General features: G+C 47.3%; 1 protein-coding gene across 3 annotated transcripts in view; it reads left to right on the top strand.

Moving 5' to 3' along the window:
- Positions 1 to 5,835: 5,835 nt before the first annotated feature.
- The window catches only part of MYLK (myosin light chain kinase), a 231,318-nt gene continuing 231,153 nt past the window's right edge, over positions 5,836 to 6,000 (top strand). For 2 of the 3 annotated variants that reach the window (XM_013960571.2, XM_013960573.2), the window contains exon 1: positions 5,836 to 5,957. The gene's annotated coding sequence lies outside the window, so the exon portion shown is untranslated. The remainder of the gene's footprint in view (positions 5,958 to 6,000) is intronic. The other variant, XM_013960570.2, reaches the window with a different exon arrangement.

The following is a 6,000-nucleotide window of genomic DNA, read 5'->3' as shown; positions in this document are numbered from 1 at the left end:
AGGTATATTTATAGTGTACTTGGGGATGACTTCCAAACTAAAGACGGCGAGCTATTTATGTGGAACTCCTGCTATGGGGTAGTCAGCAATCCCACATGTGCACTGGAGCATGGCTAGGCAAGGGTTGCATTTCCAGGTAACTCTAATTAATATCCTCTTGCATTTCCTCTGTTTCAGCATTGGTTGAGAATTGCAACAGGATTTCCTGGCAAAAACTTTCAATTTACAAATGTTAAATTACTCTCCTATAACTGTTGAAGCTTTGTCCAGTAATAACCTTATTGCCATGAATTAGGCAACCTTCAAATACACCTTTTCAATAGATCATGTTTAATTCTTCAGTGCAACAAACTTGGGTCATACGAGGCTTACCAGCAGTTTTTTCTATCACACTGCTCTTACCGTTCATTCCCAAGGGTAAAGCTGACTACTTGCATGACTCTTAAACATTGTATTTAAAAAAAAAAAAAAGTGCAAGAATATTGTGTATCTCTGTAATCATGCTATAGTCACTACCAGTACTGCTTTCTTTAGGCTAGAAATGGAAATTAGAGACTGAAGATTGTAATAAGAGTAAATTATACTCTGTAGCTAGCTTGGCTCTTCTCCGTATGGAATGAGGACAGGCACTAGCTGCATATGTAAAGGCAGCTCTCTAGCTCTGGGCTGTTACTTGAGCAGACCATAAGTATGCTCTGATAGAAATGGTTAATAAGCATATTTGCGGAATTTTTCCAGGCCTTGATGCATCTCAGAACCTCTCTGTCAATCTGAAGTTAGCTCTGCTGAAATGAGAGCTTCAGAAAAAAGCTGTAGTTTTCCACACATGTGCAGTTACTGACTATTCCCATTCCATGCCAAAAACTACATAATGTAGAGTGCAATATTGTCTTTCTGTTTCCAGAAGACTTCTTAATAATTGATCTCTATGATCCATTCATTTGCAGAGTTAATCTAGCCTCAGTCAGTACCTGTTTCTCAATGCTTTTTCGCATAGCACACACTAACCTCTCTCTTTATCCATCACTTGACTTAGGTGAAAACCAATAGCGTTCTGCTAATGACTATTTCAGCAACATATTCAGAAATAGTTAATGTTTTCAATGCTATTAATATATGAAAGTGGAAACTCTCTGCCACCACCAGTGGCTTTAGACAAATGATTGTGCAGAATTTCTGCCGTCTCACCAAATATTTGGTCTGCTAGTTTACATAGAAATGTTAGTTTGTAACATAAGCTCTACATTTTAACTCGTATTAAAATCAGTGAAATTGCCAGCTTTTTCTTGTTTATGCCACTAGCTTCCACAATATTCCATCCTGCAAATACGATGGGATAAAACATCTGCTGAGGCCCAAATGTGCAGCTTTCCCCAAACAGCCAAATGCTTATAGCCCTGTTGCCTTTTTCCCAACAGTCCTAAATGTATAAATATGCTGACACCTCTAGATGTTACCAGATATGCATAAACTGCCTGCATGGTCTTTTGCTGATAGACCTAAACTCATTTTTCCTGCTTCTGAGCTGAGTGAACTAACCGCAATGTAAGTGTTATATATCACCATTAGTACTAAGCTGCGCTTGACCTAACAGCCTGACCTCGTAACTTCCCCTCTCCTTAGGTACTCGATCTCTGCTTTGCAGCATGAGACTCACAAGCTTCTCAATGCTTTCTACGTTCCTGCTCAGTAAGGACACAAGCAGGACGGGGGACAATAACGTAGTCTGCCTGCAGATTCAGGAAGGTATCAGGGTGGCTCACTTTTAGAGGGTTATCTTCTAAGCACAAGAGGCTGCATTGCTTTTTAAAATGAGTGCCTATATTCTGCAAAAAAACAGCCTTCACATACCAGAAAGAGAAAAGAAAGAACTGGCTCTGGGGGATGGATGAATGTGTTCTTTCCCAAAGAAGTTACTTCCTAAGGATTTTTGATTTTTACCACAGTTTCTCTGCTTGATAAGGGGTCATACCAAGAACAAGGCCTATTCTTAAACAAATCCCAGAGCACAAGGTTGAGTGAGAAAGAAGCAAATAAAAAATTGTAGCTGTGTCTGGGCACCTTCTGAACTTTATCCTCGAAGGAGCCTAAAAGATTTTACAGAGAGATTGCAAGTGAGCAACTGCATCAGGAAGAAAGCACAAGGCAAAAGGAGAGCGAGGTTATCGTTACTCCCTTTATGCAGCTCTGCTCCTTGTGTTCCTAATCACCTGATAATCATCTGAACTCTACAGTTCAGCTTCAGTAACTCATTTTTCTAAACACTTCAGCTGGGTAACTTCATCCATCATTCGTTTCCTGAGCCTTGCCTTACAGAAGCTATATATGCTCTCTGAGGGTTTTGCCAGTTGCAGTCCATGGCTTGTGAGTTACAGAAACCTAAATGTAGGTCATGATGATTTAAAAACTTTTAAATCTAGCCAGGTGCTGTTTCCTAAATATGTCCCTGGAGCAGCTGCATGATGGATATTTACAATTAAAAACAACCTAAAACCCCCAAATCTCAAGCAGCCAGTTGAGAGTGCACAGGATTATTCTAGGCAGCACCATTCATTCATTAGATTTCATATCTGAAAATTCATTATATTCAGCTTGATCTGATTTAGGATCAGCATCTAAAGTGGTTCTTTTCACTTCCACCTCCTGTACCTCCTAGAAGGCCCTGAGAATGAGGGCCCAACTATAGAAAATAAATGGCCCTAGCGAGGACTCTGAGGAGACACTGTGACGGGACACAAAGTGTTATGCCATACTAGCTTTTAGTAGGATGCGAGATACCTGCCTCCCCCTTTTTTTTCCTTCTTGATCTGACTTGTGCAATGAAAAGAGCAGGAAGAAGAGAGAGAGAAAGAAAGAAAGAAATATGTGAGCTCTGCTGAGAATGAGTCAATCCCTGGAAACCCAGCAGGAGCACCGTCTGCTCTCCTTATGGAGCTCAGTGGCTTTCATCCTGATTCAAGTGTCTCCTACTCCTCCCTCTCAGCTGAAGCCAGATGTGGGTTCACTGGCAACATTGGGCCTTGCTCTCTTTGAGTGTTTAAGGCTTGAGCCATCATTTTAAATTGAAAGCAGAGACAGTGATGCTATTACTAGATTGTCTAGAGCAGCGATTCCCAACTGGTAAGACATGAGAACATTTAGAGGAAAGGAGTTTCATGGAGCCTAAGCTAGAAATCGGCAAGGAAAAGCATGCAACACAAAGCAGCATCTTCTCAGAGTGCATGCTTGAAAATGCTGAGGAGAAGAGAACGCTTTCTCAAAGACGTTGCCCATACAGACTTTGGTCAGCTGTTGCACGGAAAAGGTCAAAGCAAGCTTGTGCCAGGTTTCTCTCATGGCTTCTCTCATTCCGATGCCAAATAATCACTTACGTGCACAGAGCAAATGTTTATATAATAAGCATCTCTCTTTTAACAGCTCATGTGCCAATAGCTTTATAGCTGTTGGATTCTGTGCACATGTACTTTCATTTCAAAAAGGGATGAGGATCAACCACAGAGTCATGCACTTCAGTAGAGGGAGGGATGCGCATTTGCTTTGCACTGAAGCAAAACACATCTGTACAGTCTGCACTGAAGAGGGGAAAAAGCATATAAATAACAGCCTGGCTGCATGTAATTAGTATAGTATGAATGTACAGCTTCGATAACAATACTACGAATGATGCTACCTGCCATGAGATTACCTGTGAGGTAAACTGGCTTGTGGCTGTCTTTGGTACTTATTTGCATCAAGCCATTGGTATACTTTTCTTAGCAAATATCCTTAAAAGTTCCTTTAAATTTTTCATTTAAATGACTGTGTGACTATACAGAAAAGTAAACCTGAGGAGGGAGGTTCACTAGAACCAGTAAGAATTATTCTGACTCTCTGAAAATAAAGCCAGTTTTCCTGAGGACTCTCTATTCAGTCATTTAGGTTAAAAAAAAAAAAAACAAAAAACAGTGGCCATGTTGATCCTTTTTTTCCAAACTCTCAGAGCTTTGAAACAGTGAAATCACTTTGTGCTCCTGGCAGTCCATTTAAGGGAGTTAGGAGTAAGAAAAGTATCACCACCAGCAGACAACTTCCTCTTCAAGAGGCAGTGCCAATTCCTCCTAGCCCCTTCCCAGTTAATACTGCACCTGGAGGAGACGGAGTCAAAAGAGATGCAACAACTTTCCATGGACTCGTGCTGGTAAATGTGCTCATCGTCTGCAGAGGCAGCGCTCGGTAAGACGAATGCAGTACCAGGAAAAAGCAGCATCCTGCACTGCCCCCTTGTACAGCCTGCCCAGGCTGCAGGACACAACCTCTTCTCAACGGCTGAAGAATTCACCCCTGGATCAGAATGAAAAACCCCGAGGCCTCTGCAAATGTACGGCTGACCTTATTGCAGGGAAGTGCAGCTATTGGGCGACTTGCTTGTCTCGTCTACTTTATTCTGAATTGGCTGCTGTTTAGAGGAAACGAAATGGGGGGAGAGAAAGAGCCTGGACTGTGGTTTGCTCCATCGTCCCCAGACACGTTTTAGAAGCTGGTGAGGAGTCAGTTTTTCTGCGGCTGCTGCCTTCTCTTTTCTGCAGCAGTTAGGGGCCACATTGCAAGATACCTAGTGAGGCTTTGATCCCAGCACAGAACAACGCAAGATGACAGAAAGGAGAGGCTTTGGCCCTAGAACCTGGGCTTTCAGCATGTCTATCACTATGCATTTGTGTGATCTAGCCATAAATCACTGCATTTTAAATTAAAAAAAAAGTTGTGTTTAATGTGTAAATGAAATTAATAAAGAAGCACCAGATCAGAAATGCTTTGAGTCTGCGGGGTACCTGGATTTCCCTGCCCCTCCCCTTCAAGGTCTCCAGTTCCACGTTACAAACAGCAATTCTAATGTCCTCATCTTGAAGAGGATTCAGTCTGTCCCCATCTCTCATCTGTTCTTTCTTCTGAACTACTTTAGCACTTAATTAACTGTAAATGGTTTATTAAACTAAATCCCACTGCCCCAGATCCGGCCATCCCTGGGTGGACGTGTGCAAGTGCCTCTGAGGATCTGGGCTGCCAGGCCTGCAGCCTGCCCAGGCACGCAACATATACACTCATACACCCCCCCCCCCCAAACTTGCTCCATACACACACCCCATACATACCTCATACACCCCCCATTCAACCCCCTTATTTACCTCTTATACACCCCCCATACACACCATACAGAGCCCCATATGCACACCGCTATACATGACCAATGCAAACCACATAAAGCCCCATATGCACACCCCTGCGCTCCCCCATTCCCAGCGGCCCCCACCTATGCGAGCCGCGCTCCGCAGGTGCACGGGGGGGGGGGGGGCTGCCTCTCCTCTCCTCGCCCCTCCCCGCCGCCGCCGCCGCTCCCCGCCCGGGCTGCGGCTCCCCCCCGGCTCCCCCCGGCCCCGCGGCCGCTGCCTAATAAGGCTCCGAGGCGGCCGGCAGCCCGCGCCGGCGGGGCAGGGAAGGAGTTAAAGGGGAGCCGCGCCGACCGCAGCGCCTATCGCCGCCGGGCACCGCTTCCCCGCGGGCGCCCGCTTCCCCCGGCCCCGGCGAGCGCGAGGCGGCGCCGAGCGGCAGGTGGGCCGCGGGCGGGGGCGCGGGCGGCACCGGGGGCTCCGCTGCGCTCCGGCAGCGCGCCCGGCCCGGGGCTGTGGGGCTGTGCCGGGGCGCGGCGGCACCGGGGCGCCCCGGCCTGGGACCTGCCGGGGGGCGGGCGGAGGGCGGGGGGACGCGACCTGCCGCTCCGCCGGGCGGGGGAGCCGCGCTGCGCGGCCGCGGCGGGGCGGGCTGCGCTGCGGGCACATGCGGCGCTCGGGGCATCGCAGCGGCGGTTCCCTGCGCGGTCTCACGGCAGCCCCCGTCCCCTCCCCGGCAAGGGCCCCGGCGGCGGAGGCGCTCACCCCCGGCTCTCCGCCGAGAGCGCGCCCGTCCCAGAGCCGCCGGAGCGGGTAAGTGCTTGTCATCCTCTACGCGTGATTTACTGTAGATTTA

Source organism: Apteryx mantelli, chromosome 6 (assembly GCF_036417845.1).
Source record: "Apteryx mantelli isolate bAptMan1 chromosome 6, bAptMan1.hap1, whole genome shotgun sequence".
Classification (NCBI taxonomy): domain Eukaryota; kingdom Metazoa; phylum Chordata; class Aves; order Apterygiformes; family Apterygidae; genus Apteryx; species Apteryx mantelli.
This window is presented reverse-complemented; position numbering and strand designations above follow the sequence as displayed.